General features: G+C 35.6%; 1 long non-coding RNA gene across 3 annotated transcripts in view; it reads left to right on the top strand.

Moving 5' to 3' along the window:
* Window positions 1-834: 834 nt before the first annotated feature.
* The window catches only part of LOC110113901, a 40,645-nt gene continuing 25,872 nt past the window's right edge, over window positions 835-15,607 (top strand). The window contains exons 1-3 of one of the 3 annotated variants that reach the window (XR_003702582.1): window positions 835-944; window positions 1,485-1,569; window positions 6,633-6,724. This is a non-coding gene — a long non-coding RNA (uncharacterized LOC110113901). The remainder of the gene's footprint in view (window positions 945-1,484; window positions 1,570-6,632; window positions 6,725-15,607) is intronic. The other 2 variants (XR_003702581.1, XR_003702583.1) reach the window with 2 other exon arrangements.

The following is a 15,607-nucleotide window of genomic DNA, read 5'->3' as shown; positions in this document are numbered from 1 at the left end:
TAGGTATTTGTCGATTTTGCTCGATAAAAATGAAAAATATCATTCTGTGAAGACCAATACGGAGCAATACCGAGCAATACAGATCAATACCGAGTTCTTTTAGGTATTACTCGGTATTGGTCTTCACAGAGCTGTATTTCTTATTATTGTCAATCAATACCGAGTCATACCTAGCAATACCGAGCAAATATCGAGAAATCCACGAACATAATAATCCCGGATTCGATCCGAGTCGGGTCGTCGGGCCGCACGGTAAAGAGTAAGAGCACGTAATGACATATTATTGGTTACCTGACGTAGAGCTACATCAAGTAACCTGACGGAATAAAGACTCCTTTTGGAGAGTTATAATTTTTCTATAAGCACTGCTTGTAATTTCAGGGAATGTTTTTCTCGTCTCTTTCTTTATGTTGTCTATGTTGTTATTTTGCAACAAGTCAATATCCTATTAAATTGAAATCTCGAAAATTATTTGGTAAGATAAGTTTTAAATCTTGCTTAGCAATATAATCTAAGATATATGGCAGCTAGTTCATTAAAAAATTAATTTTAATTTATATTTTAAGTAAATTTTTAATTACTGTCAATATAATTGAAAATTATTTAATTTTAAAATAACTTATTAATTTTAAATTTTATTATATTTGTAGGTATTTATGAATTAATTGTTAGTTATTAATTATTTATATTTAAGTACAATTATTATAAATATTGTAGTTATAATTTAAGTTTATTAACAATCAGTTTTTGTAATTAATTATTTTTAATTATATTTTAATTAAATAGTTATGTTAAATAAATTTATTCGCGTGTTATACTTCTCTGCTATTATCTGTCATTTTCCAGTTTCTTTGCTCTTTCTTTAGCCGTGGGTTTGCTAGGGTTTTCTTTACCTCTTCTCAAGCTCTTGGTGGCTGTTCGAATTTGCCTACTTCGCCTGAAAGGTAGAGTTTTGAACGACTCGCTAAATGACTTCTTTGCCTCCTTCGACGACGTTCTTTCCTGTCGAATCCCAATTCATGTCAGTTCGCTGTTCTAATTTTAGCTTATATTAATTAAGTTCAATTAGACTAAGTAGATTAATTTCTCCGCATAGGCGTCTAGGGTTTTGCTTTACATCTTCTCTATTTCGTCGTTGCTGTTCGACTTCGTTGCTTCGCGTGAGGCATGGTTTTTGCTCGAGTCGCTTCTTCGGCTCTTTTGTTGCTGTTTGACTTCGCTCGCTCGACGACGTTCCCTTCCTGTCGGATCGAAGGTCTCGACATTTTAATTGGAAGTAACTACTGGGAGCTCGCTCGCTGTAAAGGAATTTATCTTTCTCCCTGTCGCTCGCTTCTTCGGCCAAATCCCAAATCTTATAAATCAGCGAAATTTCAGGATTTTTAGAAAGCTGCTTATATTGCAAATCCTCAATAATGTAATCATCTAGATTTCTATTGGAAGAATTATGCTGGTGATTGCCAATAAGTCATTGATCCATACAGGGATATCCAGGTTTCTTATAACATCAAGGATGGCCAAAAGATTCTCAGGCAACCGATGTTATGATTTTCCGTATTTATGCTTGAGGTAATAGGACTTTTAAAATGCTGCTTATTTATTTTTATTTTTGTGTTGGAATTCATTAGTCATATTTCCTACTGTCTCTGCAATAACCATTGGTAATTTGTGGAGCATGTTTCTCGTTATATATGTATTGAGAGTTTTGATGGAGAAGTATAGAGAGTAAGAAGGACTACACATAATGATATTTTTTAATTTGAAATTTAGGAGGCCGTCGCCATTTCTTTGTGGTTTCTTTGGCTTTGCGTTAAATTGTTTTTGATAGAGTTGCTAAAGCAGCTTCTTCGTTTCCTTGGAAGGCTTTAAATTGGAAGTCGTGACGGGAGCTTACTTGTTGCGTAGGTAACCATGTTTGCCTCTTCAAATACGGGAGCTACTTGCTTGCCGTTGAAGAACTTTGCAAATCCATTAATCCCGTTAAATCTGCGGAATAACACAATTTAGTAAATTCCGGATTTACACCGTAAATTTGTAAGTCCAGGATTTACGATCGATTCTGATTAATTGCGTGCTCTCAAACCGTTTGCAGGATTTACGACAAATCCTTCTTAAATCGCACTACCAAACATCTCCTTAGACTTACCATCAGACTTTAATTTACCTTTTTTGCCGTTTGGCCGGATTTAGCTCAAATCCTGCATCCAAACAGGCACTTAGAGGTAACTATTTTAGCATTTTAGTGGGTAGTTATTGTGGCGTATTGCATTGGCAGCTCGCTTTCTACTATCCAGTTACCTTTTATCTTTCTCTCTCTTCATTGCATATCAAAAGGCTTTTATATACTTGAGGCAACTTTATCTTCTCAGAACGCTTCATTATTTTTGGGGGAGTGAAGCATTATTCTCAATGCTGTTATCTGAGGTTCTTTCTCTTTATGAGTTCCATACACAGCATAATGATGATGATTTAATGATTAGCCACTATCTACACATGTATATATCCCTATGTTTCTTTTCTCCGTGATCTGGAATCTTTGGATGTCCTATAACTTATGAGACAACGACAGCTGGCATTAAAATTGGGATTCATACGGATCTATCTGTAGAAAGCTTCTCTACTTGCCTTATTTGATGGATTTTGCTGTCATCTGACCCCTATCCCTAGTTTTGGTCTCTCATTCTTCTTTTCTTCTTTACTTTTGGAATTTAGTCCTTTTGGGTTCTGGATGTTTCATAATGTGCAGTGTTGGATGCATTATTCTCTTTGAAGTTCCAATGACATGCCTGTTTTGAGTAGTTCTAGATGTATATTTATAGTGGATCAGCATATGTTATTGTTGTGGAAAAAGCTTGCCTCGTTGGTTTTCCCACCATGTGTTGTTGTGGCTGTTGTTAAATTTGAATTGCCAGTGCTTATTTGTTTTTTTTAAGTGTTGATGCCATGATGCGTTTGCCTATTTGAATCTTCCATCGTTGAGTTCTCATCTCTTTAATTGAGAATCGTGAGACATCAACATTGACCTGGTATCCCGCAAGGAACAGATGCTTCCATTTTTTTAATTAGGGCTTGAGCAGGGAGGACAACCTGAAAGCTTTCTCTTTTTCTTTGATAAATTTAAGGAGTTGTCTTTGGATATCTTTTTATTGAAGCTCTGTGCTACAACAATGGTAATTCAGAAGGATTTTAATCCATTCCCCACTCTCTCTCTCTCTCTCTTTATATATATATATATATATATATTCTACTTGCAATCAAATTTCTCTTAACTTGAAAAAATATTAGATTTGTGTGGACAATGAGGAGAAATATAAGGATGGTGAGACATATTTTTACAATTATTGGCTGATAGTTATAGTTGTCTTTTGTTTGCCTCAGAAATGTAATCATTGAGATTTCTCTTGGAAGAAATCTGGTGGTGATTGCCAACAAGTGACTGATCTTCTGGAAATCAGGTTTCTTATACACATTTTGCAATGGTGAACATAATGGATGGCTTGAAAATTCTCTGGCAACCGATGTTATGATTTTTACCTATTTAAGCTTGAGATGAAAGGACCTTTTGAAGGCTGCTTATTTATTTATTTATTATTTTTCTTTGGAAACTATTTGTCATATTAATCTCTCTCTCTCTCTCTCTCTCATATAGCACGGTGTAGTAACCATGTTACCTTGTTGAGCATTTTTTTTTCATTATATAGATATTATATTTTTGATTGGAGAAGTACAGATAAAGTATGATATTTATTGATTTACAGAAAGCTTATGGTAAAGTTTCAAGAGAAATGGCCCGGAGAGTTATTGAAAAGAAGTGACTTCTTTGCCTTCTTCGACAATGCTCCTTTATGTTGAATCCCAAGTCATTACAGTCCGCCGTTCACATTTTAAATTATATTAATTAAGTTCAATTAGACTAATTAGACTAATTTCTTCGCATAGGCGTCTAGGGTTTGCTTTACATCTTGTCTATTTCGTCATTGTTACGGTTTGCTTTACATCTCGTCTATTTCGTCATTGTTGTTCGACTTTGTTGCTTCACGTGAGTTAGAGCTTTTGCATGAGTCACTTCTTCGGCTCCATTGTTGTTCGACTTCGCTAGTCAAGGTTCTCTTCTTGTTGGATCGGAAGTCTTGACATTTTAATTGGAAGCCACTACGAGGGGCTTTCTCTCTGTTAAGGAAACTATCATTCTCCCTTTCACGCTCTTCTTCAGCCAAATCCCAAATCCGAGAGGTTTCTGGATTTATTAAATCCCGGATTTACGGCCAATGAGGGAGACGAAGGATTTATTCTTCCGTGAGATTTAGCGGGCGCTCAAATCTCGTTCGCAGGATTTGGCAAAAATCGTGCTCAAAATCGGCATAAATCCTGTTAAATCCTTTATCCAGACAGTCCTAGGGATTAGCCATTAACGACGCATGGATATCCCTATGCTTGCTATTTTTATGATCTGTAATCTTTGGATGTCCTGCAGCTTATGAGGCAACAACAGCTGGCATTACTATGGGGATTTATACATAGCTATCAGCATAAAGCTTTCTACTTGCCTTATATAATGGATTCTGCTGTCATCCGACCCCTGTCCATATTCTGTCTCTCATTCTTCTTCTTTACTTTTGGAATTTAGTCAATTATGTTGGGTTATTGATGTTTTGTAATGTGCTGGGTAGGAAGCATTATTCTCTTTAAAATTCCAATGGAATTCATGCTCTGAGTAGTTGCGGATCCATATTTATTGTAGATCAGTGGATGAGATTGTTTTGGAAGCATTATTCTTGTTGTGTCCTGGAATATTCGTGGTGGTTGAGAAATATAAAGTTTAGCATCTTAGCTTTATACGAAAATCCTGCACTTATGCAGATAAAATAGTAGAGTTATAACATTCGTCAAAGATACCAAAATTTTTACGTAGAAAATCCTAAAAAGAGGAAAAAACACATTGCCTTGCCTAGTTTAAATGAATCTACTAGTGTTTGCAGCTGATTACAAATGAGGCCCTTAAGGGGGAAGCCCTTTGCTTGATGTTGCCAATATACATTATATTGAGTGAATTACATGGTGGGAGTTGGAAGAATTAGTTTTGAAATGTTTTGAATGGACGGTCGATATCGACTCCTTTGTTCGCGGATCATTTATTGAGTATTTGCATATCTTAATGATATCATAATTTGGTGATCTTGGGCTTGTTGGATTTTGCTTGTCGAGCCACGTGATTTGACTATAAGCATGTCACATTTGTGAATCGTTTGGTCATTCAATTTTTGGTTTGAACCTTCCGAATGTGCTTCGGGTCTTTTGATTTGGACCCATTCTTGGTTGGATGGGGTCGTATTTGGTGTCTTTGGGTTCGTCTTTTCGAGACGTTCAATTCCACTATAAGTTTGTTGAAATTGAAGTTCAGATGGCCCCGAATTTAATTTTGAAAGTTTTCAATGCGAAATTGCCTCGAGATTCATGCTCGATCAATATAATTTTTTGTTGATACATCAATTCTCAATGCTTTTTAATTCGTGCTCGTCACCATCTACTCATGGATATCACTATGTTTCTTATCTGTAATTTGGAATCTTTGGATGTCCTACGGCTTTTGAGACAACGATAGCCGGCATTAAAATGGGGATTCATACGGAGCTATATGTAGAAAGCTTCTCTACTTGCTTTATTTGATGGATTTTGCTGTCATCTGACTCCTTTCCCTAGTCTTGATCTCCCATTCTTCTTTACTTTTGAAATTTAGTCATTATTATTATTATTTTTATTATTATTATTATTATTATTATTATTATTATTATTATTATTATTATTATATGATATTATTGGTGAAAAAGCATGCCTCGTTGTTTTTTGCACCATGTTGTTTTTTGCATCATGGCTGTTATTAATTTTTAATTGCCAGTGCTTATTTGTTTTATAAAGTGTTCATGCCATAATGCATTTTCCTCTTTGAATCTTCCATGGTTGAGTTCTCATCTCTTTAATTCAGAATGGTGAGGCATCAATAATGACTTTATATTCCGCAAATTGCTCAAGTAACAGATGCTTCCATTTTTTTAATTTGGGCTTGAGTAGGGAGGACAGCCTGGAATCTTTCTCTTTTTCTCTTTTTTTATGATAAAGTTTGAGTTGTCTTTGGATATCTCTTTATTGAAGCTCCATGCAACAACATTGGAAATTCAGAAGGATTTTAATCCCTCCCCCCCCTGAAATCTCTCTTTTTCTCTTTTTTTTTTTATGATAAAGTTTAAGGTGTTGTCTTTGGATATCTCTTTATTGAAGCTCCATGCAACAACATTGGAAATTCAGAAGGATTTTAACCCCCCCATCTCTTTCTCTCTCTCTCTCTCTTTATATATATATATATATATTGACACACACACATGCACATGAATACAAACATAACTTGCATATATGTCTGATATTCTACTTGCAATAAAATTTCCCTTAACTTGAAAAAAATATTGGATTTGTGTGGACAATGAGGAGAATTATAAGGATGGTGAGACATATTTTTACAATTAATGGCTGATAGTTATAGTCTTCTTTTGTTTGCCTCAGAAATGTAATCATTGAGATTTCTCTTGGAAGAAATCTGGTGGTGATTGCCAACAAGTGACTGATCTTCTGGAAATCAGGTTTCTTATACACATTTTGCAATGGTGACATCATGGTTGGCTTGAAAATTCTCAGGCAACCGATGTTATGATCTTACCTATTTATGCTTGAGGTGAGAGGACCTTTAGAAGGCTGCTTATTTATTTATTTTTTATTTTTGTGTTGGAATATTGTAGTGATATTCCTCTCTCTCTCTCTCTTAGAAAGCACGGTGCAGTAACCATGATAACTCGTTGGGCATTTTTTTCGTTATATAGATATTAGAAGTTTGATGGAGAAGCATAGAGAGTATGGAGAATCTAAATATGTTATTTATTGATTTAGAGAAAGCATATGATAAATTTTCTAGAGAAATGCCCTGGAGAGTTCTTGAAAAGAAACAAGCTTATAATGCTTATATTCAAGTCATTAAGGGTATATATACATGTGCTATTGCTTGTGTTCAAATAGTGGAGGTAAACCCAGTTTTGTCCTTCTTTAGTTGGATTACATTAAATATCAGCTTTAAGCCCATATCTTTTTGCTTTAGTCATGGATATTCTTATTAGACATTTGCAATAGGATGCACCTTGGTGTATGCTTTTGGTTGATGATATTTTTCTTGTTGATAAGACTTGAGGGAGAGTTGATGAAAAACTTAAATTATGGAGGTAAACCTTAGAGTATAAATGTTTTTTTTTACTAGTGGTAAAACCAAATACATGGAGTGTAATTTTAGAGTTAGTGGTGGGATTGTGATATTGGGTGATCAAGTCATTAAAAAAAGTGCACGCTTTAGATATCTTAGGTTATTTGTTCAAAGTGATGGTAAAATATGCGGATATTTTTACTAGAATTCAAATTGGATGGCTAAAGTGATGGAATGCATTAGGGCTGTTGTGTGATATAAGAATATCTCTCAAACTTAGCAGAAATTTTTATAAGAGGGTGGTGAGACCTATAATGTTTTGTGGTGCATATTGTTGGTTATTAAAAGAGAAGCATAAAATTAAGTGTTGCAGTGATGAGGATGCAAAGGCGTAGGGATGTCAATGTAGGGGTGTCAGCTTTTGACTCGACCCGAAAACTTTACCAATGCCCTTCCCAGAAAGTCTAAATTTGGGTCAAACCGTTTAACAAACTGGTTGGGTTTGGGCTCTCATTTCTTTTGGAGAGGCAGTGAAAATTATTGCAAACCATTGACAATTTGGCCATGTTTGATTATTTACTCTAGCAATGAGCCATCAAGGATGGCATGAAGCTCTTCAAATAACCTACTTGTATTAAATACTTTGCACGGTACTGCTTTTTCCAATCTTTCTGCTACTACAAGTATGAAGTACCTACTTCTATGTTGTTGTTTCCCTGCAGGTTCTAACGTTTTACACTTGTACCAGAATTTTTTGCTATTAATACTTCCCACAGTACTTTCCTTGGTGTCCGTATATTCATAGAAATATAAGTATTAATCTGAATATATAAAATCTATGCATATATACGTGCAAAGACATATAAGTATAGGCAAACTTGCATATATATGCATGTTTTATATATGCATGTTTTTATATGTATAAGCATAATGAAGCAATTATTGAGCTGAAAACAATTGAACAAGAATAATGTGCTTTTTTGATAGCCGTAGTCACCATCTATCTTTCTCTCTCTGTATAATCTCTATGCGGATTCATATCTTCATGAATTACCATGGTAATCACGAAATGCAACTAACCCATCTCAGATGTGCAATCTGTTTTGGCAATCTGGCTTCGATTTTGTAAATTTGCTGATAGATGGTGCCCTTTACATGTCAGTTGAAGTAGCATTTATTATTGAATTCTGATAAGAAATCCTTGTATAAAATATGAGCTACTTTTTTTTATTCCCTTATATTTGATATTCCTTTTATGGGGCATGGAGATTTGTGGTGCCAAGGGGAAAGAAGGCATGATGTCATGTCAGGAGGGAAAAATCTTTCTACCTTTTTTCTCCTTGAGGATGTGATGATGATGGATAGCACATCTACTTATGGTTGAGTCTTTTCTCCATTGCGCTTTCCATGTGTTTGTGTTGGTTTCACCTGGAATGGCAAGGCATCAACGCATCATGGATGGCCTCAAGAGGCAACCGATGCTGCCATCCACTATTCTGGCTTCTTAGAGCTTAAGATGAGACAGTGGATTTGAACTTTGTTTTCTATTTTCTGTGATTTTTAAGTTTTTTATCTCAACGCAGGTCCAAAATATTTTTCTGCACTTTTCTAAAGTTTTTCTATGATGCATCAATGCACAAGATTCTATTACACCACTGAACCTCTTTCTTTATTTGCTTCCGTGTTAGTGATATCTAAGAATGATTTTTTTTTTTTAAATCTCTTGTATTCCGTTTGCATTTTTATTTATGACAGTGGACGAGTATGTATAAATTAACAAATAATTATATCAGAACAATGATTGGAATGCAATCTTTGGAAGATGAGGTAATTGTAAAAGACCATGCACAATGAATGGTAGAATATGCGCTAACTAAACAACTAGGTAAAATTGGTGTTAGAGGATTTTGGAGGAGTGGGTTTAGAACTATTTGGTTAAATGGATAGAATTGTTCAAAATGATTTGCGAAGAATATATTTCTTATTTAAAGCCCCAAATAATTCTCAACATGTTTGACTAGGTAAAGAGGATTCATTATGTGGACCCCAAATAGTTGGGATAAAGGCATTTGGATAATGCTTATGATGATGGGTAATGTCAAATAACGACCCTGCCATCCCAACCGCCCGTTCTCTCTTTATCCTATGGCCAGCATGGGGATTTGTGAGAAGCTCACATGGATCACAGAATCTCCTTCTTCCATATTTGGGTGGCTGATCTAAGAAGGATTATATTAGTGCAATCATACTTTATTATGTAATTATTTGTTTCCTTATTAACATATCTTGTATATATTTATAAATATGGATACTTTTGTGCAATAAAGGAGAAGCCTTTTTCCCTCTCCAATTCTCTGAATTTAATGTGCAATATAATGAGCTGCTTAACAATCAAGCAGCAATTCATCTTTCTCAGGTGATTATGGTGTGGTATCCAAACAAAAGCTTAGATATGAACAGTGCGTCGTTGCATTGGTGCTGTTGTTGCCACATTTGTGAGCAAATCAAAGCCGTCGTGGATAAGAGGTTTTCATCCATGGAGAGGTTTTCATCCATGGAAGGAAGGGTTTCTTTACCTGGAAGACATGATGGGGAAGTTGATCGTGATGCAATCAAAGGCTTCGTCGGCTATCCCTCGGGCTGAATGATCGGGCAAGGAAAATCTTATCTTGAGGAGATAATGAGGAAGCTCTTGGAGATGCAATAAAAATTTCCACCTATGATTATGATGGCTAACCCTAACCAAGATTTGACTGGGATTTCCTTGGCCAAATCTAGGGCTGCAAATGAGCCGAGCCGAGCCGAGTATGTGAGTGTTCATGTTTGTGTTCATTTAATATCAGCTTGTTCAAGTTTGGTTCATGTTTGTTCGAGCTTTAGCGTTTGTGTTCATGTTCAGTTCAGGTTCGTTCGTTTAGTGTTTATCGAGCTTGTTCGCGAACATATTTAATGAATTTTTTTAACTATCAAACAAACATGTTCATGAACATATCTATGAACAAATACATTTATAATAAAAGCAATTGTCTATGTAACAAAGATAATGATTATTTATATTTATTAATTATATAGTCAAATATTAATTATTTTTATCGAGCTTATTCACGAGTTCAAAATCGAACATGAATCGAGTTTTTATTGAGCTTCTTATCGAGCTTAATGTCGAGCTTGTTCACGAACTTCAAATAATGTTGTTTGCGAACATAAATGAGCAGAACGCATTAGTGTTCAAGTTTGTTTATTTAAGAATCGAGTATTTAAAATATTGTTCAAGTTTGTTTGTTTAGTTAATTAAACGATCGCAAACGAGCTTTAATCAAACCGAACAACGAGTAGCTCGCCGAACGTTTGGTTCGCTGGAAGCCCTAGCCAAATCAAAGGTTTTATTCCTCAGTTCTTGTGTTTTCTGATAATTATATTATGACCGTCAACTTTACCCTAGTCATATTTTCTTTCGGAAGCATATGTGATCAAGGTTGATGTTCTCACTTCTCTCTATTTTGATGGTTATTTTTGAGGAATTTTTTCACCCAAATTTTAATTTCACACACGTCATCTTCTTTGGCAATGTATATTTTTAACTGCATTATGTTATATGAAGGATTTTTTGCCCACAAAATGAGGAACCTCTCTCTCTCTCTCTCTATCACTCTCAACTCTTACGATATACATACATGCTCTTGAGTTTGCTAGTTTTGCAAAATTTAGCCTCTGATTAGGACCTGTGTTCTCTTCTTTATTTTGTGAGCAGATTGAGAGTGCCATTTCAGGTTGTTTGTCTGTTGTTTGATGCTAGAAAGTTAACGCTTTAGCCTCCTTTCATTTTACGTATTGGTACGTGGTATTTGATGTTTAGTAGCAGCATGGGGATATATTTGTAAATTTGATATTTAAAATTAGAAATATCATCATCTTGTTGTTAAAGCGGATGGTGGGGAAGTGATGATGGACCCAATCAGGATACCTTGGTTTCATCGCCTGGGTCATCGTGGTCTCTGGTCTACTTAATTAGATGGCGTAGTTGATCCAATATGATCCTTGTCGGTTGCCATTGGTTGAGTTGTCCAAAGGTACCTTGTAGACATGGGGGAAATATTTGCTTATGGGGATAAATTTGATTGCACTTTAGCTAACAGTGAACTTTGTGCCCTATCGATTATATCACATTGATTCATATCTCAAGGATTTGAAGCCATTGGGGAACATACGAGCTCTGGCCATGACCGTAATTCAGTTTTGTCATTTAGCGGCAAACCATGCGGTTCAGAGGGCTTCTGTCATAGCCGTTTTCCTGCAGTGTCATTTTACAGAAAAAGGTGAGAGGACCTTTAGAAAGCGGTTTATTTATTTATTTTATGTTGGAATTTATTAGTCATATTGAACCCTCTCTTTGTTTTTTTCATGAAGAACGGTGCAGTAATCATAATAACTTGTTGAGTCTTTTTTTCATTTTGTATATATATTTGAGAGATTTGATGGAGAAGTATAGAGGAAGTATCGTGAATCTACATATTATATTTATTGATTTAGAGAAAACATATTTATTTATTTAGAGAAAGCATAAGGTTAAGTTCCAAAAGAAATGCACTGGAAAGTTTTATATTTGAGAACATGGGTTTATGTTTTCTAACAAGGAACTGTTGTTGGATCCAAATGTTTTCATTGCAATTTCTATGAAGGTGTTCTATAAATTCAATTCATATAAGAGGGAATTAGTTTGTGATAGTTCTCAAGTTCTATATTTAGTGCAGTGTTAGAGGATCCCTAATTAGTTTTTTGATAATAATAAACACACACACTCTCTCTCTCTTTCTCTCTTTGTTTCTAATATTGAGGTATGCTGATGCATCTCACAATCTTTTGCCATGAAAAGGAAAAATGAAATTGCATTGATGGGGTTTAATATTTTTGCTTTTTTATATGGAAATCCTATCAGTTGCCTCATTTTCAACATGATATAAAATTAAGAAGGCCTAAATATATGAAAGTTTCAAAGATTTGCACCACAAATATAACTTGTAGTGTGTTGTTATTATTTCTTATTTGAGTGAAAAGCTGAGAGGGTAATGATGAAGATGATGGTTTAGAATTTAGACTGAATATTACTATGTTTCCTGTGGTATGGCTTTCTGGATGGCCTGGAGTTTCTCAGGCAACCACAACTGACATTACGATGGGAATTCGAGCATAGAAAGGCTTCTCTAATAGTTCTATGTTATGGATTAATTTTCATCTTCTGAGCCTTTTTCTTTCATCCTCATCATCATCATCTTCTTTTTTTTTCCTTTTTGGTTCATGATCCATTTGTTTGAGTTTGTTTTGGAGGAATTAGTGGAAACAGAATATTGTTTACCTAATTGACACTTACTCTCCTTACTACCGTAAAAATTCAAGGGCGGTTTCTCAAATTTAATTTTAACGCATGTTGGTGTAATCAGTGTCTCTTGCTGTGAAAAGAAATAAATTCATTGATGAGAGAGATATATATGATTTTTAGATAGAAATACTATCAATAGCTTCATCTTCTTCGTGAAAAATACTTTGGCAGTTATGACGATTAGTGCAATACTCAGAATGGGTAATAGTGTTGTGATTTTTTCTTTTAGAAGTTAAAAAATTGTGGGGATGATTATTATAATGATAATGATTTGTATTTTGGCTGGTTTGTGTATGGATGGGCGAATATGAGCTATTCATAAACAACAAATTTTAGTGGCAAGTTGTTCAGTTTGGCCTTTAGTGGCAACTGATGTGGCCATCAGCTATTTTTACTCTTCTTTTGGATGCTTAGTCTACCACTTCTTTTACCTTTAGTGGCAACTGATGTGGCCATCAGCTATTTTTACTCTTCTTTTGGATGCTTAGTCTAACAACAAATATTACGTTCATTTTTTGGAAGTTCCAATGGCTTTAAACTTTCTTTCTCTAGCCTACACTATCTCTTTATTTGCATATGATTCGTTGTGGTGAATTACATAGATATGGCAGGAATATTGATGCATATTTGAATTGGAAGCATTCGTAATTAATTTCAGGACCATCGAGCACAGGATTGCTTAACATCGACAATATTAAGATACTTAAATGCTAAATGATGCTGAAAAAAGTATTCAATACATGTGCGATTGAGTGATCCAGATTTTTTCCATTTATATATGACATGCCGCTCTTGTATATCTGGAACCATTGTGGGCAATGAGAAGAAATGTCCGGATGGTGAGGCATATTCTTACAACTAATGGCTGATCATTTTATTCAAAACCCAAAAATTGCTTGTTAGTTGTATTTTGTTTTCCTCAGTTCAATATTTCTGTTTGAAGAATTGTTCTGTTGATTGCCACCCATGAGTGATGGGGACATCAGATCTTCTTGGAGAGTTTACCAGAGACGCGGCCGTCGATCTACGGCCACGATCGAGTCTTTATATTTTTGAGTCGATGTATTTTATTTTCATGCATTTTATTATTTGCTTATGTGTTTTTAGTATTTCCCGTCGTACTGTTTTTATGGGAGTTGTCATGTGTAAGCCTAAGGGCAATGGTGTCATTTTATTTGGAGTCCTTTGTATGAGGCTATTTAAGGCCCCTTTGTTTTATTTTCAAGAAAAAATGAATGAATGAATGAATGATTATTGGATAATTCTGTTTTCTTGCTTGGAGCATTGTGATAACTTGGGAGTTCTAGGGGAGAGAGCTTCCTTGGAGAGGAAGGAGATTGGCGCAATACCCACCAACATAGATAAGTCGGGTTCGTGGTTTCTCTTTTTCTATCACCATCTTCTTTCTCCTCTCACATCAATCCCTCACCTCGTCGCCAGATTACCACCTCCACGGAACCCTTTCCCTCATTCCAACCCCCACGGCTAACACCCCAACCCGAGCCCCCACCGTCAGCCCTCATCACCTAGCCGCCAGCCTCCATCCAATCCCCCATCTCCAATGAAACTCTTGCCTAATTTGGATGGATTGATTTTGGGGCAGATTTTCAAAATTCAAATTCATTAATTTGAAATTTGAAAACTTCCTAAATTACAATTCTAAGTTTGGAAAGTTTCTGTCTTGTTTTAATTTGAATTAATAATTCCATTGGACTGAAAAGAATTCTTTTCTTATTTCCAAAACCCAAATTGAGAAGCTTTTATTGCTCCCATTAAACCTCTCAGGTTCATCGTATGCCGCCTGCCACCTTGTGAGCCATTTAAGGTTATTTCCTAAATGTTTCTTAAGTGCATTTGGAAATAATTCAAATTATTTCTTTTGCCTGGACCGAATTTCTTTTTCCTCTTGCTTTGTCTAAGTTATTTCCTAATACTACAGTTTTGGATTTTGGAAACAAGGCTCCCGATTCCCCCCAAGCCCGCCAACTCCCTCTCCCTGTCACCGCCGCTTCTCTCGTCTAACTGCATGGAATAAATCCCATCTTCCAATACCTATACAGGAAGCTTGCTCTCAACTCTCCCCTCACAACCAATGCTAGGATCTCCTCCAAGTTCTCTACATTCTAGCCCTTAGAATCTGAGAAATCCCTCTCAGGTTTTCTTGGTGGATAATCGAAAACTATTTCAGATTGGAATAAAAGAGGTTTGAGAGCGTGCATCCTATATTCTACCACGAGACGCTTCGTTATCTTTGTTACTACGCAAGAGGCACATCAAGTCCTAAGGAACTTCTTCCAATCATCCATGAATGGCAGGAGCCATTGACGATACTTCAAAGACATCGAGCGGAGGATCTACACGTCTCTTTCGCAAAGGTTTCTTTTCTCACTTGTACCTTATTTCTTTGAAATCTAAATTCTCTTTGGCCTGATTATAATCGCGAAGACTCCTCCAATTGCTCTTGCTAAGCCTAGTAATTCGTAGGTTATTGAGTTTACTTTCTTTGCATCCTACGTCCCATTGTTAGATTAGGGATTAACTTGACACTACTATTGTGCATTGCTTTATTGTTCTTGATTATCTTGATTATTCAAAACTTAGCGCATGTGATCTAGCCTATACGAGATTAACTCCCTCTTTGTTCGACTCGCCGTGGATAATTGCTAGTAATTTTAATCCGAACTTATTCTAATCAACGAGTTGTGCAAAGCCTAAGTGAACATAGCATTGCATTTAAGTAGTCCTGCATCAGGACCGGCCTAACATTTACATAACAACAACATCAAGCCTTTATCCCACTACGTGGGGTCGGCTACATGAATCCTTTTTGTCCATTGTGTCATATTAAAAGTCAAATTCTCGTTTAAATCTAATAAAGAAAGGTCATTCTTAATATTTTCTAACCAAGTCTTTTTAGGTCTACCCCCTACCTTTCTTAACACAAGTCAAATCTAATACCTCTACTCTCCTAACCGGGTCATCGGAAGGCC

Source organism: Dendrobium catenatum, unplaced genomic scaffold (genome assembly GCF_001605985.2).
Source record: "Dendrobium catenatum unplaced genomic scaffold, ASM160598v2 fragScaff_scaffold_1392, whole genome shotgun sequence".
NCBI classification, from domain to species: Eukaryota; Viridiplantae; Streptophyta; class Magnoliopsida; order Asparagales; family Orchidaceae; genus Dendrobium; species Dendrobium catenatum.
The sequence above is the reverse complement of the archived record's forward strand: the minus strand, read 5'-3'. Positions and strand labels throughout refer to the sequence as shown.